This window comes from Camelus dromedarius, chromosome 7 (genome assembly GCF_036321535.1).
Source record: "Camelus dromedarius isolate mCamDro1 chromosome 7, mCamDro1.pat, whole genome shotgun sequence".
NCBI classification, from domain to species: Eukaryota; Metazoa; Chordata; class Mammalia; order Artiodactyla; family Camelidae; genus Camelus; species Camelus dromedarius.
The window spans coordinates 22188890-22215338 of NC_087442.1; the positions used below are offsets into that span (position 1 = coordinate 22188890).

Genomic DNA, 26449 nt, shown 5'->3' on the forward strand with positions numbered 1-26449 from the left:
ACCCAGATTAATAATTACTATGATATATTTTAAGGTCACTTTTCAGCCCTATCCTTTTTTTTTCCTCCTGGAGACTTAAATGTTTTTTTTTTTTCCTACCCTTATTCTTCCTGGCATGTTTGACAACTATATTAAAATGCTATAAGCTTTTGTAGAACTGCTCCAACAATGTCTTATGTTTAAAGTCAGTGGTGGTTTATCTAGAAGCTTTGTCTGTGTTTCTTTTCTCCCCATATTCTATGTAACAATTAATGAGGTCATCTTTAAAAATAGATGCCGGGTGGCTAAATCCAGCATGCATTCAGACAGTGTTTCCTTTCCACTAATTTTCTGCATTCACAAGAACTTTATCTTGCATCTTATTATCAAGCAATAACTAAAGACTTAACTTTGATAAGTAATCTTAGAAAAGAGAACCTTGTGGATCAGATCTGTTACAAAAACAAAAACAAAAACCAAACAAAAAACTTGGTTCACCAGGAGAGCAGAAAGCAAAGGTTTCAGTTCCTTCTCTGTGGTCTGCTACAGCCAAGATTTATGCCCTTGCTCCTTGTCTACTGTTTACTCTTACTGAACTTGGATGCGGGAAATCTTGTGTCCGCACTATTTCCACACGACCTTTCTATTGTGCAGTGTGCTTTGTGGCATGTTGGGGGACCAAGAGGACTAGTTTGGGGAGTGGGTATGCTGTCATTCTAGTTTTGGGTAGGGCCCTTCAGGGAGCCTGCCACACGGATGCAGAGAGAGAACGGGGACCACCAACTAGCCATGCATTGCTGCCACTTACCACTAGAGGGCGATGACAAGACCAGAAGAGGATATTCAGCCATCTTTTGAGTATGGCTGGGATGTCCCATCTCCACCAAATGCTTGGATAACCACGGGATTCCACAGTGAGGGTGTCGTATATGTGAAATAGAAAGGACAATCTGTGTTGAGCCTTCCAGAAGCCGGTTCTGGGTACTATCCCATGTCCTTCCAGCCTGTCAAACTCTTATCCCTGACCTGGCCTCAATGGCATACTCTCTTGAGATGGGATAGGGGCATCTCTGAAAACAGAAATTTTAGGGCCATTAGACCTGACAAAGTCTGTGTTCATTTGTGCAAACTCTTTAGTTGCTACGTTATATTTTTTCTATCTATTCTAATAAATGCCAATTACTTCTCATTTTCAGCCTCCAATCCTCTGTCATGATGGTATTTGTTTATTTTCATTAGATCTCATGTCCACAGAGTTAAGTTAATCACCATCCTTAGTCTACAGCACATCATCATCATTGATTGGTGTAAAATCCTTTCTTGCTTTATTTTCTTTCTCTTTAATCTTCTCTGATCACTGCTTCAGTTCCCTCCTCTCCTTTAGCATTCACTCTGGTGTCTTTGATCTATGCATTAAATGTATGGTATCTTAAATATGTGTGCATCCTTGTTAAATACGCAGTGCTGTTTTGCAGTGAATGTGTTTTTAATGTTCATCAATGATATTGTACAGTAAATCTTGCCCCGTTTTCTACTTTTATCCCTCAGCTCTACCTAAGTAGCTATGTGTATCGTTAATGTCTGGTTAGGCTGCAGTTACAACCAATCTCCTAAATTTCAGTGTCAGCAACAGCACAGGTTTTCTTATTCATACTACATGCTTGTGATTTGGGTGTGGTTCTGTTCAAAATTACAGTTATTATTATATCTTCTGCTTGTTGTGTGATGCATTAATAAAGGAGAATATATAGTACTGGCCAAAGCCAGGTGCTAGTCTGCATCATGTGCGGTGGGTTTAAGGAGGGGAGGCTGATGGTACGTCTGGCTTAGAGTTCATTGCATCAAGATCTGGACTTGAACGTCACATTTGTTCCCCTCCCTGTCCATACATTGCCTCTCCCTTCTCCATACTGGCTGCCATTTTTCCTTGCGCATTGGGTTACTACCAATCTTTTTCTCCTGTGTTTCTTCATAGTCTTTACATTAGGTCTTCAGATTCATGTGCTTTTCTTTTCCTTTGTGGCTTTTCTAGGGTTGGGCTGGGGAGGAATTCAGTAGCTCTTGCATGCTGGAGAAAACCCTTTAATGTTTACACGTAGTAGTCCCTATAGAGTTTCTATATTTCATATATAGAGTTTCTATATTCTATATTTCACAGAATTCCTGAAATGTGTGTGCCAATACATGGTCTTGTCAGTGAGAGGTGAAGGATCTTAGTAATGGTTACTTTTTCTCAGAAATCTTCCTTATGACGTGGCATCCCTATAAACATAGCGAATCCCTGCTAGAATCAGCCACAGCCTGTAACAGTGGGCACTGCTAGTTATTAAACAGCCATTAGCTGTCAAAGAGCACCTCAGTCCTCAGTTTCCCTCCACCCTCCACTCCTGTGCTGAGCCCCATCTTACAAGCTGAGAGATCTCTTGACTTGCTTCCAATTGCACAGATCCCATATTAAATTAAAATGAGCACAAGAGGGACAGGACTAATTTCATTCTTTCTGTACATCCCGAAATAATCCTGACTTGTGATTCCAGCCCATTTGCATGCACATTTTATAAAGCTTATGTTTATTGAGCGGATTTTAAGGAATCTGCATGACAAAATTTGTGAATAAAACTTTTGTGAACCAAACTTGTCATGTGGTTCCAGATAACATCTTTCTGCTTTTTCCTTTTACTTTCTACGTGGGCCAGTCTCAGCATATGTAATATGTCTCCTTCAGTGCATGCAGTAACTCAGTTTTTCCCTCCCCAAGTACAGATGGTTTAAAAAGACATTTAACTACTGGCTGTGGTACGCTCTACGTTGGCCTCTCTCATGTACTTTGTGTGTGTGTTTGGGAAAATTTGAATTTTTTTAATTGAAGCATAGTCAGATTACAGTGTGTCAATTTCTGCATACAGCATAATATTTCAGTCATACACATATTCATTTTCAGATTCTTTTCTGTTACCGGTTATTACAAGATGTTGAATATAGTTCCCTGTACTATATAGAAGAAACTTGTTTATATATTCTATACATATTAAATATTTCCCTTCCTACCCATTTTCCCTTGGTAACCAGAGGTTTGCTTACTCTGTGAGTCTGTTTCTGTTTTGTAGATAAGTTCATTAGTGTCTTCTTTTTTCATACTTGTTCAATGAACTAACTATTTTGGAAGATATTGTATTTTAAATGATGGATGACAGTTAACATTATGTCAGATGAATCACAGAAAGAACTGTATCCTGTTTCAAGAAAGTAAATTTCCCCAAACAACAGAGCTGTGACTGTAGAGTACAAAGATACCAGAAATGCCGAGCTGAGTTAGATCAGACTAAATCGATGTATCCTGCTCGGTGCTCCGGCTGTGACAAGTATACGAGTGGCACTTTGTGGGTAAGTGAGGAGTGGGTGCACCCTGCTGACACGGTAAATAGCTCTAATTTCTACTCAATGACATGTAGGAACCATCATCCTTGGGTTATAGCTAACTCCTTCTTGGAACCTGCTTATATTTTCAAGTCTGTACCAGTTCTCAGAATAAAGAGTTTCATGTTTGCCACCTGCTGAGTAAAGTAACATTCTCTTTTATTTATTATCCAGCCACCTTCTTCAGGCTTCAAGGGGTGCCTCTAATACCAATATTCTGGAATTTGGCAAATGAGCAGAGTTTTATTTCCATAACCCCTTGTGACTTTTGTAATATGTTAGGCATCTTTTAATCAATACCAACTTTTGTGTTTCTAGACTGTTTGAGTTAAAAAGAAAATACCCAATAGAACAAAGTAATCAGTATTCATTTAAAAATCTTTCTATCTTTCAGAAGTTTTATTCAAAACCCAATAGTGTATCTATAGGAAGAGGTCCTGGAATCAGTTTAAAAAGAAGACAAGATTGAGTCCACAGGTTGGAAAAAGGAAATGTCAGAATGAATTGATAGCTAAGAAATAGTCATTTGTTTGCTAAGTAGGTGAACAGCAAGACTCATTTCAACAGAAACCCCATTATCTTACTCTGTGCAAGTGACTTTTCAAGTCACTGGGAACAAAGGTTAAGTAAAGTGTGGTTTTTTTTTCCATGCCCAACGGCAAGGTCAAGGACTGAGTAGGGTGGGCTCCTCTACTCTGGGAAAGACAGCTTTGTGGAGGAGGTGGCATCTGAGAAGGAGCAGGAGTTTACAGTGGACGGGCTGGGGGAGAGAAAGGCCTTCCAGTGAGGGGGGAATCCCGTACGAAGCCTGGAACTTGGAACAACATGGAAATACTTTGGAATAAACCAAGAAATAAACTGGAATAGCTGGAACGTAAATTACTGGAATGGAAGCAGCTGGAAGGACTGAGCTGGATCCTGAGAAAGACAGCTGGGTTTGCTCTATTATTTTTCTGAGTTCCAGGGAAGAGTGCTTTTCTCAATCCTAGAAAGCTGGACTATCAGAATGATGGTTTTTTCCCTCAAAGCTTTTCTCCTGATTCCAGCATGCAAAGAAAGCATCATTTGCCTAGAGAATCGGGGTCATGTGGTGCTTCTGCTGATTCCCCGGATCCTGTTTCTGGAACCCCATGGCCCTCTAGGTGGCATCCGGCAGAGGTGACTGGGCAGCCGCCTAACCTTCGCATCCATGCTCCCCAGGCCCCCTGCACCTGCTGCACCTGGCCCTCTCCTCACCTGGCCTCCCCCCCGGACCACTGACCCACCTCGAGTGCAAAGTCTAGGCCTTGGATTTCCCTTTACGTATATGTTGGACTTCACTTCTGAGCCAGCTGTATTTTGCAAATGTTTAAAAAGTTCTAGTAGGTAAATTTTGTCTCTGCTCAGACAATTCAGATATTTGTCAGGTCTAATCGAATTCAAATGACATTTATGAATAGTTCCTTTGTGCCAGGACCTGTGCTGGGTGCTGGTGGCATGAAGTCAATGAAGATCTTCAGGAGCCCAGTCTAGTAGGAGAAGGGACAGAAGTGGCTTGAGAAGTTTGAGGCTCCCCTTAGTTCATTCTCACCAACTGCAAATTGCCTGGCAGTCCTCGGTGTCCCAGTGAACTGGCCCTACAGCCTCCACAGTGACTATTTCAAACCACACTGTCCCCACCTCCCGTCTTTCAACAAATGATTTCCGATTACAACACAGAGAAATTGAAGATGTCTGCCCAGAACCATCTCAGTGTCCACCAAACCTTTAAACCAGCCTCTAGCCAAACCCACATTTACTCTTTCTCTCCTGTTTTGGTGGCAAAAATTGCCCCTCCCAAGAAAGTTCTAGCTGGGTTCTGGATTTGACCTTCTCCCATGTTCTCATAGCCCCTCTGCTACCAATATTTTAAAAGCAAATTTCTCTCTTCTCTACTATATTTCTGACTGCCAGGGACACCAGATTTGGATTTGCAGTAACTTTGCACGGTGCCTGGATTCACTGTGACTTCTTGCCTGCAGAAGTACTTCTGATGGCTGTGAAATATGCCTTTCCCATGGACTATAAATAAAATGAGCCTCACAATTCATTAATGAATTCTTCCTTTCAGTGTCCCAAGCGATCCAAATGCTAAAGATACAGTATTTCACAGCAGGTTGTGTGACCTTTTATGTAATATACCCTTTAAGTAAGTGGGTTACGGTCTTGTGATTAATGTGACCTCATGTTCGCATTGAGAAAACAGGAGGTGCGAAACTCCTTAAGAAACCTGAGAGCTTTAGTAGATTTTTGTAATTCATGCTAATAAGACTGACTGATTTGTTATTCTACAAACGGAATGCCTATAATTTAATTTTGACTGACAAATGGTTTCAAATGGTTAAGAACATAAGTATCATACAGCATTTGAACTCTAGCTCTATAAAACTTGTCTGAAAAATAATTTTATTCATGGTTTTCCTCTTTGGAACATTCCTTCAGGGATCTTTTAATTGTTTTCTCTGAGTGTCATCAGCTGTGCTTCCATTTGAAAGAAATGATTTCTGTCTCATAATACCTATGTTCATTTATGAAAAGAACTCAAAAACAGACTTGTGAATGGAGGAGTCACCCAAGGACACTGTAGGCTGGCCTTCCCCTGGGATCAGTTGTTGATTACTGTGGAGTCTGAATGGGGAAATAAACTGAAGTCAGATTAGACGGTATGTAATCCCTGTGGAATTTACAATCTAGGTCAAGTGTCTTTGAAAACAGAATGATGTTGTTAAGGAGGCTGGTGGACTGTTTCCTTTGTTCTAGGTACTCAGTCATGATCATTTCTTGATTTCAGGGTAAACTGTACCCAGTGTTGTCTCCTTACTTTGCTGCCATCACCCTCTCTTTTTTTTTGCCCATCATCATCATCATCATCATCACCATCACCACCGTCATCATCATCTTTGTCAGAATTTGAATTTCTATGCTGTGCCTTTACCTCCTTTGTCTCTTACCCTTAGACCAGACCTGCCAGATGAGTTTTATGCTGATTTAATAAATGACGGAAACATGGTTCACAGAGAAGTTTGATTAACTTTTCAAGTCTACTCAGTAAGTGGTAAAACCCACGTGGGAACTTGGGCCTGAAAGACTTAAAATATCCACTCTGTTCCCCTCCTATTGCGTCTGCATGTCCCGCAAGTCTTCCCTGTTCTTGTAGTTTCTGCACTTTATTTGTTCACTCTCTCCCTAAGGTGATGAGAGGTGGAGGAGAGTTAGCAGTTTCCCTGTTTTCAAGATTAAAAATAAACATGAAAATTCAATAATTAGCAAGTGAGAAGTAGTAAGAGTAATTTAAAAGTGGCCTAGGAACATCTGATATTAAAACTTTTTTTGATCTGCAGAATTAAAAGGCTTTGGAATGCAAATGAGAAACCGGTAAAGATTCAGAATATAAAATGCAATTTACAAGTAATACTGCTGAGAGAAGGAAAGGGTAGCGTCTAACTTTCTAAAGACCCCTCAAGGTCCACACTACCCTGTCTTCAGGTTTATCATCATAAACTACATGGAGAGGGAGGGTATAGCTCTGTGGTAGAGCACATGCCTAACATGCATCAGGTCCTGGGTTCAATCCCCGGGACCTCCATTAAAAAAAAGTAAATAAGTAAGTAAACTTAATTATCTCCTACCTCCAAAAAAAAAAAAACAAAAAAAACAAACCAAAAAATAAACTAAATGGAAGCAGCATTTCCCCCTTTGTGCTTTGTATACCTTTTATTACACTGAAGAGTCTTTTCTCTGAGATTCTCTATAAATACACAAGCTCAACGGTTGATAAGTCTCTGTGTATTTCTTAAAAGCCCAACAGAGAGCTGTAAACTCAGAAAGTCAAGGAATATGGGATGACACTGATGATGAAGGGCAGAAATTGCAGTGTGACCGAACACCTTTCGGAAAATCACCTGATGGATTTACTGTTAAAAATGTTGTCGATGACTCCTTAGTGTGATGTGGGTTTTCACAACCACCCCAAACTGGGTTTTGGGGTGTTTTTTCTTTTACGACACAAACAGATCCTTGGAAGAGATGTCAATTCTCACCAGGGTGCTGTGAGTGGGGACTTTCCTGGTCTATATACTCAGGGGTAACCATGTCTCTTGGGTGACTGAGTTTATTGTACAAGTGTGTAAGATGTAATTTTCTCTAGAGAGGCCAGGGCTGGAGAAGGGTCTGGGGTAGCACAGACTCTGAGGACTGAGATCGACCCCCAGGCCCGGCTGGGAGACCTGAAGAATACAGACTCTCCAGTCCTGCCCTAGTGAGAGCTCACCTCCCACAAAGTCCTTCTGTACCAAGGGGCCAGGTGGCCGCATACCTTACTTAGTCATGCCAGCATATGCCATTCCCCAAGGAAGGGAAGTGCTTCATTTTTGCTAAAACCTGGTGTTCATTGTAACATACAGCACATTCCAAAAGGGAAAGAAAAAAAAATACCTTGTTCAGGCAGCATTTCTTAATGCCAGCCTCCTAGGCTCCCTGAGATGGCCATCTTGTTTTGGGGATACATCAGTGGGCAGTAATATCCGAACGGCTTCTTCAATTTCAGACTTTATGAAGTCAACCCAAGGGTTAATTGAGAATGACTGAGTCCACACTATGTAATGAACACCAAGTGCTCTTTGCTTACCTTGAATGGAAGGAGGCTGTAGAGCACAGATACTGAATTATCTTGTCTGGTTGGGGGCCGGATTGGTTTTAAGTCCTGTGATGTCACATTCTGTAGTGTTTCTTGGGTGAATTTCACAATCTTTCTGGTTTTTCAGTTACCCAATCTGTGAAATGGGATAATAACACTTATTGTCTATTATATTTGTGGTTGAATGAGGTAATGTAGGTAGAGGGCTTAGTCCAGCTCCTGGAACGCTAACGCTAGGCACAGATGGGCCTGTGGGGCTGTGATTTAAATGTCCAGTTTTCCCCCAATAAGACTTGGAACAGTCTGCACCTTTGGCTTCTTTTGTGGTCTGGTTGTGATGATCCTCAGCCTCTGCTGTGTATCCATGTGCTCCTGTTCTGCTGTCTAAGGACACTCCTTAGTCTCAGGGACCTGCCTACCTCTGTGATCCCTGCTATTGTAATGTTTTCAACGTTAAGTACCAATTCTTTCTCAGCTGTTTTCCAGGAGGTGATTTATTCTTTCTAATCTGAGTCCTATGTTCTAGATCTACCTTCTTTCCTATTTCACTGAGGCAGTGAGAAGAGGATTTTAAACTCCTTTGGTAGAAAAGTTGCTTCCTAATTGGGAGGTTTGACTGGGCAAAATTAGAGACCCTTGAATTGACTGTGCTGTTACAGCCATTCAAGAGAGATTCTTTGTAGGTGATTTCATGCCTGGTGTGGGGAAAGTTAGTGCTTCTCAGAGTTTATTGTGTGTACAAATCACTCGAGGAATCTTGTTAAATTGCAGGTTTGGATGTGGTGGCTCTGGGGTGGGGCCTGAGACTCTGCATCTCCAGGGAGTTTCCAGGTGATGCTGGTTCACGGACCATACTTCAAGTTTCAAGTGGGAGGGGCCACATTAATGTATTGAACATTTGCGTTCCAAGATGCGCAAGAGTAGACACGTTATGTCTTAAGGCAACAGAGCTCTCTGTGCTCCTCTGCACTAATTTTCATTTACTTGACCACTTCTTCAAGCTGCATTTGGAGCCACCAATAATTTAAAGCTCTGACATTCTTTCTCTAAGTAAATAACATAAAAATATATGCTAAAGACCTGACATGTGTGTAAGTGTTCAGGCATTACTGGTAAAAGGAGAAGACAGTAAAACTGGATTCCAGGAGTTAATTCAGAGAGGCTTCTACGAAGAGGTGTTTTGGGCCCAGCTTGAAAGATACAGCAAATGTGGACTGAAGGATATTGGAAATACGCTGTCGGTGCATTTGCAAGGCTCATCCTTATTCTCCGCACTTCTGCTAGGATGCTGCTGCTTCTAGCTTTGCCTGGTAGGGGATGGGGGTCCTTCAGACCTCTTGGGAAACAGTGATTGGCTCTCTCTGAGGTTTCCTGCGGGTGGTCCAACTTTCATTCATTGGTCCATCCATTTGTACATTCAGTTCTGTCGAACTGAGTGCCTAGTATCTTTGTGCCTCATGCGAAGGTTGTGCCAATTGCATTGTGCTAATAGCCAACAATGACAACTGCATTCTAAAAAAAACAGTATCTAACCAAGAGACAGATGCCTGCCAGAGACTTTACATTCCAGGTAGACAATGGTATTAGGTGATTAGTTTCTGTTCTCCTTTCATTTCCCCAGGCGAACTCCTTTTTAAGCTGGAGACCCTTACTTAGAGTTGAAGAGCATCCAGGGGCCTTCTTTAAGGCTCTGGAAGTTTCTCTCAGGAGATGTGGGGACTGCAAAGGTGGGATGGGATAGAGAGTTACCGCACAATGAGGGACTCCAAAATTATAAGGGGATTTTTGGGCAATTGGAGGTGAAGAGAGGGATGTTTTTGAAAGGACGGGGTTCCTAGCTTTAGCTCTGTTCTATTGGAACTGATACTTCTCTTTGGTGAAATATCTGATCTGAGTAATTGCATTAGAATTAGAATATTCAGTTCTGATCCTGCTGATGGAAAAATAGGGATTTGAAGGAGGTCTTTTGTCCTGATCGTCATATCCCTTCAGAATTCTCAGCTGGGAAGGGACACTTGCACTTCCCAAAGCTGGAATTTGTTCTCCTTGCCCTCCCCTCTCTTGGCCTCTCAGCCTGTGGGCATCGCTGTCCCCTTGTTCTTCTCCATCCTGAGCCATGAGGACCAACTTCGTTACTGAGGTTCACTTTTGTACCGGGGAGCAGCTGCCTCTTCAAGCCATAGCTCTGGGAACAGTCTTCTCTTCCAGGAAGTCCTCCGCAGGAAACCAGCGCGTCTGGGCTAGACCCCAAGTGTCTCCCTTGGAGGCAGGGTGCCCCCAAGCGGCAGCTCGCTGTCCTCTGAGACCTATTTATTACTCACAATTAAAAAACAATTAAAGCAGAGTGGATTAAACAGTAGATCAATAACTTCTAAGCTCCAGATATGACTTACTGAATACACAGCAATTGTCTCCTGGGCATGCTCTCTTGGTGCTGGCTACAGACCCATCCTAGGACCCTCCCAGGGCCCCAGAGAAGCCCAGAGCATTGTCCACCATCAGATTTCTCCTCTTTTTTTTTTTTTTTTTTTTGCCAGAACTCATCTTATACCAGAGACTAAGAAAATGTTTCTCAAGGTGTATTTACTTTACAGGTACCACTTTTTTAAAAGTAGGGTTGCCAGATAAAATATACAACACCCAGTTAAATTTGAATTTCAGATAAATAATGAAAACCTTTTAGTCTAAGCATGTTCCAAGCAATAGGGGACCACAAAACCAAAAAATAATTAATTAATTAACTAACTAATTAATGAGTGCTAAGTCTGGCAACCCTGAGAGCAGGGCTTATTCTGTTTTCCTGACAAATCACTGCAGGTTAATGTCTTAGGTATCATTCACCACACTGTCACTCCACTCTGCTTCAAAGTGTTGAATGGCCCATATTTATTTTCAAAAACAAAATGAGTTATACCTAATTTTGCCTTGAGAAATTAGTAGTGCCACTTGGCACAACTGGCAACCCCTAGTGTGTTGCAAAATCAGGAACAGGTTTTACTGATTTATGGCAATATGAAAACTGGATATCATGGCATTGGGTTGCTAAGCTTGGCAAAATGGCTTATCTGGATTTAATAACCAAGCGTGGCTCTTTAACTGTAGAATTCAGCCTGGAGGTACTTTAGTGCTATGTTTTCGCACAAGACATAAACCAGTGCCTTGAAAGACGTAATTCTTATACAGCTACACTATTGCCACATGAAGAGAACAAGGTTGATAACACTGAGAAACTTTACTTGGAAACTTATTTATGGCTGTGACATTATGACCATATAAGTACACAAAAGGGAAATGTTTTTGATCATGGGTAGTTTGAGGTCACTGTTTTTGCAAGGAGAAATATTTCAATCAGATTGAACAATAATTTCCACCAGGCTATTTACAGTTGAGAAACTTAATTAAAATATCATCTGTTTAATTATTGTTTGTTACCCTTAATTAAAATGTTAATTGAGTACATTTGTATGTGCAACATATTTAATGTGTTGACTTTTTGACAAAGGCAATGCCAGTGTTTTCTACCTTCTACAATCAGATGTTTGTTGTTTGCTTATCTTAAATATTTTGGAAAAGAAGAGATGAATATATTTAAGCAACACAGGAGCGTAGATTGAAAGATCATTTTTTCTACTAGGGCTGTAGATAGCAGATCTGTAGGAAATCAGCATGTTAGTCAGCAGGAAGGAAATCTACCAGAAGTATGCATTTTGGTCTTGTATTTGCATATGAGAAAAAGGGACGAAAATTAATCAGCTGTAAAATGGCCGTTCAGAATGACATTTGTAAGTAAAGAAATTGATTATGAGGAGATGCACTTTAAATATGTTCTTGCCTCACCAACAGAACAGGCTAAAGGATAATGAGGACCTTTATATTCCTTGAGATTGATGTACACTTGACCTTTTCACCTGACAAACATTTGAGACAGTTGTTAAAAACAACATACAGACCTCTGCTGCAAAATTGCTTCAGAATTTTTTTTGACATTGGTTATGATTTCTCTTTTCATGCAAACTTACGGTACTGACCTCTGTTCAGTAAATAAACATGCTGGTGGTGGTTTGCACAGCAAAGATACCGCGTACATCAGCATAAAAACAAAGTGGTTCCTTTTCAAGTAATTTATGAAGTGTAATGCTTTCCAAAAACAGCATCAGTTAGGCAATACCATCCACTGTTCACCTTTCAGCAGCCCAAGCAATTGGAGAATGAAGGGACAGAAGATGGAACAGACATAATTCTCTGTCTTTATGGAGCTTCAGCTGTAAAGATTTCTTTCCTCCACCACCCAGAACTTACTGTTTTGTTTCTCTTCCTCATAAAATCTGAGACTTTAATACTTAGTGGAATGAGATGAGCTAGTGCTTCTTAGGAAGTGATAATTGTAAGAGTAACAAATACATAGTGTTTACTCAGTGCCCACTCTATTCTAAGTGGATTACTTATTAATATCTCATTTAATCCTCCAAACAATTCCCCAGGTAAGTACCATCATTATTCTCATTTTACAGATGAGGAAACAGGCATGGCTTTCCCCAGGCTATCTGGCTGTACATAAGCTGTACGTAAGTGTGGGGCTGGGTGGGACCTGAGACCACACATTCTGGATACAATCTGTCCTCTTTCCTCCCACTATCCTTAGGGACTTTTAAGGGAGTTAGTGCAAGAAATATCACAACATTTTGAGCAACCATCTATTTAAACCTGTTGCAGCAAAGGAGGGAAAAAGTACTTGGGTTGACACTTCACTTCTAAACCTAGTGGTTTGTTAATTTATAGACTTGATTAATGATTATGAAAATATGAAAGAATGATTAAGAGCAAACAAGGGGAAGCAGAGGCTTGCAGAGTAAGTTTTCTGAGCTGATTGTATAATTTTTTTCATACATCATCAACCTTCTGCCCTTAACAGGGATGCAGTGAGTAATTCTGTGGAGCTACATGGCATTTGTTAAAATTTCAGCTCTGCCACTTACTAGTTGAATGATCATGGACAGGTTACTTAACTTCTAGACGCTTTAACATCTTTTACAGAAGACAGATAATAATTCCTCCCTCCCAGGACCCTTGTGAAGATGGAAGACAGCACATAGCACAATGTTGGGCTCAACCTAGAGACCCACTAAATGTGAGCTACTGCTGCTTCAGATTGAATAAGCAAATAGTTATGTTGAGAAGCATCAAACTGGACCTTAGTTAGTACCCATTAGGATGTTTCTGAAGAGACTTAGGGAGAATATATGGAGATATATTGTTTAACAGGCCTAAGGGAATTGGCTATCACAATTTCAATGGTTTGCCTGTTACAAACAATGAATATTTATTAAAAATTAAAATGGAACTTCCCCCTCTGTTACACAGCTAGGGAGTATCTGCCAAGAGCTGCTTCATTTTGCTGGTTTCCTTCCCTTTCAACAGGCTTATCTATTAGAACTGTGGGAAAGAGACATAATTAAAGGGGAAGAGGGTAAAACAGAGCAAAGAGAGGATGGCTTCAAGAGGACAGGTTGGACCTTGAAGGTGGACTCGGAAGGGGGGATGGGGAAAGACTTGAGCTGTCCTTTCTACTTCACCCGTGTCTGGGGCTTCCCAATGTGGCAGGGTGATTATTGGGTGGGTCAGTCTTGATGGAGTAGTGGAGAGGATGCTTGGGCACTTCTGTATTATAAATAGTGCCTTTCAAACTTAAAAAAAAAGTCTATGACTTACACTGAGAAATACATTTTACATCTATCTAGTCTACATATGCATCGTAAGAATTTTTAAGCATATAAGCATCACAGGAATTTTTGTCTGTCATAGTCATTCGTGTATCTGTCTAGAAAAGAACCTGGCACATGGTAGGTGCTCAATAATAGTTATTGAATCTCTCTCTCTACCTATCTAGGAAAAAATTTTCACAAAACATTCTTACCCTTACTATTTGCTTGCAATGCATTCTGAAAATTTCTACTTCATTCTTAAAAAGAAAAAAAAAATGCAGTCAAGACCTATTAATTAATTTCAGTGCATTCACTGGGGAGAGAGCCTTAATAGGTCATTCTTTCCAGTCCTCTGGGTTATGATCTGCAATTGGAAAAACACTTCTTGTCACTGGGAGCAGTTGGCTTTGTGTGTAAATCGGCTCGTGTCATTGAGACTTATCTTTCTTGCTGTCACAGCGCCTACATTTAGCTCGTGGGTTTCCCCAGTCCATGCACTAGCTTAGGTACTTGCCCTAAGCAAGCTAAGCGCTGGTAGAATCAGCCGAGTAGGATTGGGGGTTCTGGCCCAGCTGCTGGGAAGTTCTGGAAAGTATTTGCTGCACTCTAATGGGTCCTCATGTAGTTTTTAACTGTGGGTAGTGTTGTCACCTAGCCAGAGTCTGTGCCTGATTAGAATGGTTTGGACGCATCTCTCCGTAAAGTCAGAAAATTGGAAGGTAGTACCCATTAGGGTTCCCTCCACAATGAGCATCTTTTTAGCCCACGCAGATACTTAATTAAAATTAATTACTGGGGGGCAACTTGACACTTTTAAAATCTTTTTATTTTTATTTCTGATTTCTTTCTATTTGTACTTAAATTTTATACTTGTAGTTATGAAGAAGGAGGGAGACGAGGTAAAGAAATTGATGCAATTAAGCGTTTTGATAGGAGTGAGAATTGCAAAAGTCTTTGCTTTCCTGAGAAAACATGTGAAAGCAAAAAGGATAATGTGCCCTAAACGTTACGTTCATTGTGAAGGAGCGCTGGAGATCCTCTGTTGGTTTTCCAGTCTTCACCTCTTTTTAGATGATCTAACTAGAAAATCAGTAGTCTAGCTTAAGGTTTAAGTAAAATATGAGTAAGCTATCTAGAAGAGCTAACTGAATATTAATTCCAGTAACCAGTCTAGGTCTGAGCGCCATAGCCTAGCTAGGGTAACAACCATATTATTAGCGAAGACCTGGATCTGGAACCCCACCCCCGCCCCACCAACCAATCACAAGGGTGGGACGGGCACTAGGGAGGGGGCAGGGTTACAGAATGAGACTAGCAGACTGAGGACTGAGGATGGCATTCAGAGAGTTGGGGAAATTGCACATGGTAGCAGCCTAATACAGTCATTGGCATCTTATAGGTGTAACAAGGTCTTAAGAGCATGTGTTGATGGGTCATGGAAGCTCAATGATGGCCAACTCTGAAGCAGGTGATATTTGAAATTCCAAGGAGCAGACAGAATACTATTAGGCTAACAATTCCATTGGCATACAGAGAGTCACAAATTCTGATTCATGACTGTAAGAGTAATTCAGGTCCTGATTCTAGAGGATCATGGCATCATGAAATCAATTATAAAAGTATAAGACAGAGCTTAAATTGTCAACAAAGTGGGGACTTTGTTTCCAGGTCAAGGCACATGCCTGGTTTTCAAAACTGGGTCACCAAGATGTGGCTTAACGACCAACAGTGGGAGTAATAGGACAGTGATTATGAGAACATTAGGCTATGTCCTTCCTTGCCAAATCAAGATCACTCCTTGAGAGACAACATTGGAGGTGTGGCTAAAGCTAGGTGGAGTTCAAGGATCCCAAATTTCTGGAAAAGGAAGAGGAAGAGATGGAAACCAGGGAGGGTCTGGCACTTCAGCCAAGGGCATTTTAATACAATTAGCAACACTAGGGCACTTGATGTCTGAATAATTATCAGTGAATCACAGATACTCATAGTTACCTGGGATATGAAGTATCTTTTAAATAGCTGCATTGTAGTACAGAAGTATTACACTTGCCTTTTAAAGACTGTGATACGAGCAAATAGATCAGTGGTTCTTAGCTAGGGGTGATTTGCTCTCTAGGGAGACTTGGCAATGGCTGGAGATATTTTTTGGCTGTCACGACATGGGGAGGGAGGTTTGCTACTGGCATCTAATTAGTAGAGGCCAGGGATGCTGCTAAACTTCCTACCATGCACAGGACAACCCTTCTCAACAAAGAATTATCCAGTCCAAAATGTCAGTAGTGCAGACTGAGGAAACCTGAAACGGAGTAGGATTGCTACTACATTGTCTTGACTGGATATTGAATTCATATGAGCAATGGAATGTATTTTTGAGCATACATAAATTAGTTCTCCCTTTGTGGTTGGCAAACTATGATTCTACCAGAGAGTAAGTATGAGTAGAATTATATTATTGCCCTCAAAGGGTAACCAGCAAGCAGTGTGTGGCCAACCTAGATAGCATTTGAACATTTTTCTGTGGGCCTGTGTGGGAATCTGCTCTTCCAGCGTGAGTGGCCAGCTGTCCCCACCTGTGGGTTGGCTTTTATGGGCTTTTGCGTAGTATGTTTATAAAGGTCACTTGAACTTGCCAGCCACTGTGACGTCTGCCCTCTTTCTAACATCTGATGGAAAGAGCCTAAAGTTAAGGACATGTCTTTCTTTTTTCCCCCACGAACTTCTGCTCACTGGCCCCAAGTTGACCTACTCTGACACAGGGCTTTCCATGGGCTACAGAGATTCAATGCAGATGAGGGAAGAGAATAGTGAGGAAACACTTGCAGTGGAGGGTGCTGATGAGGGGTTGGTAATTATCTTGTGACTGTCTGTTAAATTTAAAACAAGCAGTGGATTCCAGAGCTGACACTTAAATCCATTGTTCTGGAGTGAGTATATATTGCTTGGGGTCACACACACCTAAATTGTGGGGTCTCAGCTCTGCCACTTAAGATCTCTAAAACCTTGGGCAGGTTGCTTAACATCTCTGTGCCTCAGTTTCTTTAGCTGTGAAATGGGAAAATGGTTGTGAGGATTAAACCATCTATGTGGCTCATTTGACAGAGTGCTTATGTCAGTAAGGACAAACTAGATGTTGTTCTTGTCATCATCACTGTTATTGTTAATTACACCGAACCATCCATACACTCCATTCTGATTTTCTCCTTGTTAGAGAGTGTTAGAGAGTAGGGTTTCAGATAGGTGGGGCTGTTGGACACTCTTCAGTCCTTTCCCCACTAAAGACAAATGTTTTGAGTTTTTCCTTTGGGTTTTCCCTTCAGATTGCCTTGGTTGTGTGTGGATGTGTATGCTACACATAAAATTTAAAACATTTTAGTGAGGCAGTTCAAATTCCAAGAAACAAATGCTTTATTCACCCAAACATTAGTAATTACAAAACAGAAATGTGACTTCTGCCAGAGTTGTACTTAAACAGTAAATCGTTCGAATCCTGGTCAGATGATTGTGAGTCTTCAGCATGTTTATAAAAATGAAAAACCATGAAGAAAATCTGCCAGGCTGGGCTCTGTACTGAAGGGCTGGGGCAGGTGTTTTCAACCTGGGGAGCATGTCAAGATCACGCAGAGGGCTTGTAAAAACACCGGTTTCGGGCCTCTGTAGGGAACATGAAGTTTCTGCAGGTTGCCTACTGATTTGATGCTCTAGTGGATGCAGAGAGTAGGAGATAGCCCATGACCCCGCTGCTTCTGCATCCGCAGGTTCAGTCAACAACAATTCAATTCATTTGGTTGAATCTGCAGATGCAGAACCCGGGGATATGGAGGGCCGGCTGTACGAAGCCATCTATGTAAGGAACTTGAGCATCCACGGACTTTGGTATCCACTGGGGTCCTGGAACCAATCCCCCATGGCTACTGAGGAATGCCTCTGAGTATATGGGACTTATTTTATAAAAAACCAACAACCAACAAACAAGCAAAGAGAAAAATATTTCAAAAAGAGAATGGATGTGGGTCAGGAGTTGGGGGGGATTAGATTATCTGCTGTATTTGTTTAGAAAAGGTAAATTGAAGAAGGGCTTTGCAGCTCTGTACTGAAGGTATCACAAAGGGTTAAAGTAAGGGTTGTGGAACCTCTTCTGTGCCACCTGTTTTTGGCACACTTGGTGGAGAGGAGACTAGGGGTGCTGCTAATACTGCTGACTGGGATCGGACCACCAGTTGGAGAGAGAAAAGGAGGGAATATGGAAATACTCTGATTTGTGCCAAATAGGCTGCTGTAATCTTGGCATGTTGGGAACAATTAGGATCTCCTTTTTAAAAAGAAAATGAGCAATTAGTGCAAACTCTAATCTGTAACTTTCCTATGGATTTACAACCTGGCAAAAATACTTTCATTTCTTGACTTTTTAAGCCAAGAATTGTAAACAGGGAATCTTATGCTAGGCAGAAATCAGTTGTTTATTTTTTTTTACCCAAAAAATGCCCTGCATTTTGAATCAAAAAAAAACTCACCTGGTATTAGGATCCACAATTCTGTCAGTATTTTTTTTTTAATTGCAAAGCAAATTAAATTTTTGGAAAGGTACCCAGACAAACCCAAAGATGGTAAAACAACGCGACAATTTTAAGTTTTGAATCTTAAATAGGAAACCAACAGCTGATTGTTACGGCTAAGTAAGTTTCCACCTACATAAATTTAACAAAAACAGAAGGGGAAAGTTTAATATAGTTTAGGAATGAACACTCTTCATTTTATGTTTGACTTGATAAAATATGTTAACATACAGGAGGAGCTGGCTGCCATCACCAAGTAGAGGTAGCAGTTGATTGGTTTATATAATATGCCAGGTGTGTGTTAGTTAGATCGTGAGGTTACAGAATTGAATATGACATAGCTTCTGCCTGGCCCATAATGCAGGGAGGCGGAGAGAACATGAGCAGATAATGCCTGTATAATGCGGGAAATGGGATGTAGGGACAGCTGGAGAGTGTCCACCTGATATTCTGCATGTTTAGCTACAATTCATAGACGCCTGATCTGTGGGATGGTGCTGGAGACTTGACATACGTGGTGTGTGTGTTAACTCCGACTCCCACAGCAGTCCTACTTTTAACCTCGTTTTTTACACGAGGGAAGCAAGTTTTAGCAAGATTCAATTGTCCAAGATCATGTAGCTAGTTTTGGTCAGAACGGAGATCTGAACTTGGAGGTCTGAATGACCTTGAAACCCCTTTGCATTATAATGCTGTGATTTTGTTTTTAATCCTCTGCTCTAAATCTTGAATACTTTCTGTCCAGCTAATACACAATTTTTTTCCAGGTAGATCTGGAAGCCTTCTTAGACTGTGAATGTTTTAGACCTTGCTTATGTGTGATAGGGAATTTTCTCAGGAGTGAAATATTAAAAAAGGGAGCTAGAACTCATAGCACATTGAACTGGAATTTTACTGCATTATAGACATTTATCTGGAAGAAGAAATGTGAATGTCCATTACGTTTTCAAATACAGACACATGCTCCATGCTAAATGAGTGGATAAATTTTTTCTTCGTAGAAATGTCCATTGCTTGTGCATGTATGTGTTTATAGAAACAGTGATTTGAGTCTCAGAAGTACACAGCAGAGGTTGACACATTTTTCCACAGTCCTGGGTAAGTTTTGTGGCTGATCTCAGGTACCAGGATTTGAAAGATTTGAATCAAAAATATCTCTCTCTAGTGGAAAGAGGGAAGTCTCTGATCTGCCACAACCTACTAAATTTATGTTTTAAATATCTTCACATTTTATGTTATAAAGATTCTGCTGGGTTGTACTTTATAGCACAGAGTTGAATGCTACTATTATGGATGCTGGCTTCCTTCCTGTAGGTAGAATGAATACAACACAATCCATTCTGCCGTACACAAGCCATAAGGAGGATGCTTCTGGCTGTTAAGGGTGAATCGTATCTGTGGAATGAATTAAGAGTTGGGCTGTTTGCAGTATATTGGATCTGCCCATTTCACAACTGCATTCATTAAATCCAAACTTGATGAAAACTGTTCACATTAAATTTGATAACCCTAATCTTCACAAGTTACACCAATTATAAAGCTCCTTTAAAAATTCTGTGATGTTTGCGTTATTTTTGTCTTTTAATAACTTAGTCATTTTTAGATTGGGTACATGTACTTAACCATATATTGGTGGAAGCACTTCATAATTTATGACTCTTACTGAATTAGTTTAGAATTCAGTGCTCTTGTCTGATTCTGTCTTTATGCTTTGACATGGAAGAATGTACCATTAGTGAATAATCTTAGCTTTCCAATGGAATTCACTGAACTTTTGAGGAATTCCTGTGATAAGCATACCACTGTGTAAGAGCTAGTTGGTTTGAATAGGAAAAAGAACGAATCCTCACTGTCTAGAAATTATTGTCTACAAAGATAGTAACAGGCAAGAGATCTGTATTGGCTACTTCCCCTGTTATTTGTCAGAGAGGGGCAACTTCCTTGGAGCTAGCCAGGTGGGGAAAACGACCTATCTTATATTTAAATTCTCCTTGGGAATAAGAACAATAATTGTAGATGAAGTAAAAGGGGCTCTTTGCCCAACTACTTGTAACAGTCTTATACCTGGTTTATCCTTCGAAAGATACATTACCTATTAATTCTTTATCTCTCAACTCTGACTTCCAAAGTGAATTATTCTCATCTATTCCCTTAGTTCAGCCCCATCCTGATCTGCAGAACAACGTCGCTTCTGGAGGAAAGAGTGGGGAAAGCTCAGTTGGAATTAGTGAAAAGTCTTTATTATGAATATTTTAAATTTAGTTTTGTTATTTTCAAACGTCTGTAATAGCTCAAACAATGCCTGAAAGGAATTGCTTGGAATATTTTCAGTTAGAGATTTCTGTGGACCTGCGTTAATGAATAGCTAAAAAATTGATTTATAATTAGTTTTACATAATGTTCACATTTATTTATATGGAAATGGGTATGCTTAGATTCCTCAAAATAGTTTCTCTTCTTTTGAATGGGTTAAATACTGTTTTCTGAAAATGTTTCCATCCTATGAATTTACTGAGTAAACTTTCCTTTTTAAAAATGGATGATGAAAACATAAACTCCAACTCAACCAAACATCTCTAATCCGAATCAGTGATTTTCTTTAATACAAGAGGTGGTACCATTGATGAGTTAAAGATGAAAATCCCATTAAATTTTCATCACATTGTATTTCTCCACTGGTCATACATTCAGTATTTTTAAAAAGTTATTTCTGAAGTTTGTAGAAATGTTAACCTGTTACAAGGTCTCTGTGAAAGTTCAGACCTATGTGTAATAGACCCAGAAGAAAGCTAGCCAAAATTTGAATAGATTCTTCACTTAGCTGAAACAGTTTATATATCTAGAAGATATATATCTTGCCTACATTTTATAGTAAAGAGCTGAAGGTTTTTTTTCATATGTAATAAAACACTTATCAGTTAACAGACCAGGAAATGTCATGAGCATAGCTCTGACAGTTATAATGTTTCAAAATATTATGGTAACAAGCTGAACACTATTACATTTGATTTTTTTTCTCTTAAAATGGTTATGACTTTCTTATCATTCAAATTCTATTTTGATTGTGTTTACCTTTGATAGCAAAATGTTTTGGTTCAGTTTTTGAAATGATTCCACTTGGTTCTCACACTTCCTTTATTGAATCATAGCAGGTTTTAAGGCTAAATCAGGCCCACTGGAATTTATGTAACAGTAGTTTATCAAGTCGAGGTGGTATTTCACGGAGGTGAGATCTGTAGCCTGATGTGACTGTTTTAAATTGGCCGGTGAAGTGTTGAACAATTTTATCCATTGCAAAACCGTAGATATTTTCTCACTCATTCCTTTTCTCAGTAATTTGTCACTTTTTTTTCTCAAGGAAGGAAGCTCTGTGCATAAATGTACTTACTGATGACTTTTTTCCTACAAGTTAAATCATTTAGAGTGTATGATGATAATAAAATAAAATAATAATAATAACAGCTAATGCTTAGGTAGTACTTTTACATACTTGGTTCTCTATGAAATGATTCACACATATAATTTTATTTAATCTTCATAGTAAAATGTACCTTTTTAAAAAAAAATCAGAGTATAGTTAGTTACAATGTGTCAATTTCTGGTGTACAGCATAGTATCTCAGTCATATATATACACGTATATATTTGTTTTCATATTAAACCTACTTTTTGGATTGGGGATCTAAGGGATAACCTGTAAGGATGAACAGAGATGGTATCCAGGATCAGGGCACAAACCCAGAACTTGCCTGATGCTAAAGTCCACGTGCTTAATGATTGCATCTGCCTCAATAAAACTACTTTCCTTGCATGTTCTCTTTCCTTAGCCAGTCAGAACTTTTAGGGAGTCTTATGTCCTAATTAATCACTTGATATAGACTGTAAAATGGCTTCAATTTTTGCAGCACTAGAGGGAATGTTTCTTTATTAGTTGTTATTTATTAGCATACACATCAAAGAGAATTAATTTAAAAAGAGAGTAGAAACAAAATGTCTGTTTACTTGATTTTTTAAAAAGGTGGTAGAGATTTATGGAGTTAATTAAATTTTTAAAGTACCCCAGCTACTGCTCCAACAAAGGTCTTCCTTAGGGAAGGTGGGTCTGGGGAGAAATCACGCTGTGTGTCCTGCTTTCTCCAGAGAAAACCTGGGACTCAGCTTGTCAGTCCTTCCACTGCAGTCAGGGAGGAGTTTCCTGGGGGACCCAGTCCCTGTCCTTCCTCAGGGTCTTTATACCTGCTCTTTCCTTGTAATTACGAAGCCAGACTCCTTGTCCTTCAAAACTCAGTTCAAACTCCCTCTCCTGGGAAAATCCCTGCCTAACCCCTCAGCTAATGTGAGATTCCTCCTCTTATCTGCCCTCCCACACCCTCTTTACTGCTGGTGTGGTGTCTTTTCTCACTAGCTGTTGTGATTTGCTCTGTGTCTCCCATGAATTCTATGCTTCTTGAACCGTGTCTGTCTTACTGCGTCTCTAGTATTGAGCAGAATGGCATGTAATAGGTGGTCAGTAATATTTGAGGAATGGTTGAATGAATAGGAGAGCTTTGAGAAGGAGAAGAGTTAAAAGGAATAAATGTAGTGAAAATAATTTTTAAATTTATAGCCTGAGAAGATCGAATTGGAATGGTTAGCACCAAAGGGTGTGGGTGTGGGTGTGGGTGTGGGTGTGGGTGTGGGTGTCTTTTTCCCTTAGCATGTGAAACACAGACTTAGCTTTTCCTTTGAAATGGAACAAGGGAGTCACAACTTCATCTTCTGAAAATCAGCTGTGTCCCTGGTCACTTCCTTTAACAAGGCAAGGCCTTAAATCAAAATCCAGACTTCAAATTTGCTAGATCCCAGAGAAGGCTGTTTGTACCTTGCCATAGATAGTGAAGACTGGTCAGTGGTGCATAAGGGATTCTAATTTGCCTGTGTTTTTTCTCTAAGACTGCAGAATTCAAAATAAATGACATGTTTTAAAGTACCATTCTTTATTTTGAAAAAAATAGTACTATACTTAAAAACTAAATACATGCTGTTTAGATTACTCTTTTGCATTTAAAAGTTCAGAGTGGCATAGATTTAGGGAGGAAAACATAATTAAACATAGATAACAGATGCCAAGAAACAAGAGATAAAAGGAGAAAATGTTAAATTATAATAGTAATATAGCAAGTAGTAGACATGTGAAAAATCATTTACCACAAAATCACCATGGATGGGACCAAAAGTCCCATCTTTGAATCCTGGATTGAAAAAACAGAGAAATGAGAACTATGGTAAATTGATTGCCTAAAAATATGTCAGTCATGTTACTATTTTAAGAAAATGATATAAGAAAAAAAATTAGGAGTTTGGGGGTAGTGAGATACCTAAACCATAGTCCCTATGGGCAGGTAAGAACTGAGAAAGTGATCTAAGGAAAGAAGCCCTCATTAACTGAAGGTCCCTGGCCGTGGAATATGGCTCTTACATTTGAATCTACTAGAAATGGGACTGACTTTTCAAAGTAAACAGTTAAAAAACAACAACATTGGATTAGAGCTTTACCTTAAAAATCAGAACTACTATATACAGAGTAGATAAACAACAAGCTCATACTGTATAGCACAGAGGACTATATTCAGTATCTTGTAGTGACCTATGTTGAAAAAGAATATGAAAAGAAATATTATATATATATATATAAAACTGAATCACTATGTGTACACCAGAAACTAACACAACATTGTAAATCCACTGTACTTTAATTTAAAAAAAATTTTAAAAATCAAAACAAAAATTATGAAACTAATTAATTTCCTCTGAAACCTAGATGTTGTCTGCAGTTGTTATGTGGTCTAACTGCCCCAAAGGTCAAAGGCCAGTGGATTAGTAAATATTTTCTGGTTATGGCAACTCTGCTGCTCCCTGTATTGAGGGGACTTGGATAACACATGCTCAGACAATTAAGAACTCTTATAATAATTCTGCTCCCAAACCCAAACCTTCTCTCTTGCCATCAAATTTTGTTACTAAGGAAATGACTGGGAGATTAGGGGCTTTTGAAATTGTCTTGATTGGCTATCAGAGCACTTCAAATTTGGAAAATTATTTGAGCCATGTATTAGTTTGCTAGGGCTGTTGTAACCACGTACCATGATCTAGGTGGCTTAAATAACAGAAACTTATTCTCTCACAGTTCTGGAGGCTAGACGCTCAGAATCAAGATGTTGGCAGGGTTGGTTTCTTCTGAGGGCTGTGAAGGAAAGATCTATTCCAGGCCTTCGCTTGCAGATAGTCATCTTTTTTCTGTGTGCTTGTCTTTTCATATTGTCTTCCTTCTGTATGTGTCTGTCGGTGTTCATCTGTGTTCAAATTTCCCCTTTTTATGAGGACACCAGTCCTATTGGGTTAGGACCAGTCCTAATGACTTCATTTTAACTTGATTACCTCTATAAAGACTCTATCTCCAAATAAGATCATGTTCTAAGGTACTGAGAGTTAGGACTCCAACATATGTTCTTTGGGAGGACACAATTCAGCCCGTAATAATCCACTAATCTTTTTAACCCGATAAAGACTGTGTCTATAGAACTCAAAATAACTTGGAAGTAGTTAAGAACAGTGGAACTGGTAATGTAATGATTCATGACTACAATGAATGTTTCTTACTGTTTTAAGCCACTGAGTTTTGGGGTGGTTTGTTATACAGCAGTAGATAACTGATACCATAGTTGTGCTGAAGCTTGCTCCAGAGATTTCTCAGAGTTTAGAAGAGAGGAGGGATCAGCATTTCTGTCTATTACATATTACAATCAAGGGGATTAAAAAAAAACAGCTTTATTGCGGTATATTTGATAAACAAAGAACTGCACATGTTTAGTGTGTGCAGTTTGATGAATTTGAACATATGAATTTGAACATCACCACAATTAAGGTACCAGGCATATCCAACACTTTCTTACAAAAGCAAAAATCAAAACAAAGGGACATGAACAAACAAGATTTTCACAGGTTGAGTTCAGGACCTCAGATGTTAGTGTTGCAGTCTTCCTCAAAACTCAATTTCTACTCTCTTCCTTTGAGAAATCTTTTGAGAAATGGAGGGCAAGATCTGGTTGGAGAGGCGAGGAGACTAGAATTAATGAAGGTGTGGCATGGTATCTTCTGTTTCTGGTCTCTTGCTTGGGTTTGAGCTGACAGAATGCAAATCATTGTGTAAAACTTTGTAAGAATCTGGGTATCAGCCTATCTGCTAAGGACCCCAGCTGACACAGTGGGGCCAGAACGCAGGTCCTGGAACCTTGAGACAGTGGTTTGGGAGTATCAGGAGGACAGAGACATTGGCTTTCTTGAGGCAGGTACCACCGCAAAGGCATAAGTGGTCAGCATCCTTCTAATGGCTTTGTCGGGGCTGGTGGATGTTCACAGGTGGGAGCCATACAGAAGGGAGGATAGGGCAGTTGCCTTGGGCTGCTTCAAAGACAGACAGGTTTATGGGCAAACATGAGACTTTTCTTTGGGGACTTCTGAGTATGGTTCCCAGACCAGTAGCACTAGCATCTCCTGGGAACTTGTTAAAAATTTCAATGCTCCAGGACTTTCTCCAAAGCGATGGGGGGATGTTCTAGTGTAGGCAGTATCTGGGAGTGTGGGAGAATCAGTGCCTTGAGGGGAACTCTCAACCAGTGGGGTAGGAAGTTGGCAAATAAATGCCCCAGACTCCCATCACTTGGAAGGACAATTCCAAGGTAGATTTTCTATAATTCCTGTGGGTACCATTCAGAGTGGAGCTCCAGGTCCCTACAGTGGTAACCAGGCAATGATACATCCTTTAACTTGGCTATCTTACCTTTCCAACTCCTTTATTCCTGCTTTCTTGAAACGCCTCTTGAAAAAACTGCCTGAACCCAAGTCCTTGTCTCAGGCTCTTTTTTGGTGATGATAAGAACAATCCATTAATAGTAACAAGATACCCACAAACACATGTATTGCTTTATAAAAATATTCTGATTTGTGCTAAGTGTATGGATTCCAGAGAGAATTTTTAAGTTCCATGCCACACTGAGAAGCCCTAAATGTGGGACATAGGATCTCTGTCATGTTAGTGGATGTCCAGAATGTTGCTTAGGAAGAAATAAACTCTCTACCAGGACATAGGAACAGGGGAAAAATAAC

General features: G+C 39.9%; 1 protein-coding gene across 3 annotated transcripts in view; it reads left to right on the forward strand.

Moving 5' to 3' along the window:
* Positions 1–26449, forward strand: part of GRM8 (glutamate metabotropic receptor 8) — a 676464-nt gene that overhangs the window by 78290 nt on the left and 571725 nt on the right. The window lies entirely within an intron of this gene.